Genomic DNA, 487 nt, shown 5'->3' on the forward strand with positions numbered 1-487 from the left:
CGAGCCAATGGATATTGGCATGCGATGATTGCATCGAGCTGCCGCTGATCACAGCATGAGCATAAAAAGGTAGCAGGTGCAACGCATACCATGTTTTCGCTGAGTAACAGTAACCCGGTAACCCGGACGCTCAGTGGTGGTACAGCAGCCATGGCGACGGGACGTGACGTCTCCGTTCCCTTCTTCAGGGAATGAGGGTTACATACGTAATAACCGAGACGTTCCCTTTCAGTCGGTCACTACGAGTCACGCCGTGACCGACGAATTGGGATCCCTACCAAAGTGCCATGGATGCTACCCCTTCCAGTGTCCTGTGCGAGCCTCCTGCGCCCCCTTTTTGGTGTAGGCCGGGGCTCGCAACAAGAAGACCAGTCACCGTTGTCGTAGCACTACCCACTCAGTAAGATTGGATCACACTGGGAAAACGTACCCGATCCACTTGGAACAGGAACGTTGCAGAAGCCCCATCCTTCCCGAAGGAGGTTTC

The sequence above is a fragment of the Sinocyclocheilus rhinocerous genome, unplaced genomic scaffold (genome assembly GCF_001515625.1).
Source record: "Sinocyclocheilus rhinocerous isolate Xijiao unplaced genomic scaffold, SAMN03320098_v1.1 scaffold1015, whole genome shotgun sequence".
Taxonomy (NCBI): domain Eukaryota; kingdom Metazoa; phylum Chordata; class Actinopteri; order Cypriniformes; family Cyprinidae; genus Sinocyclocheilus; species Sinocyclocheilus rhinocerous.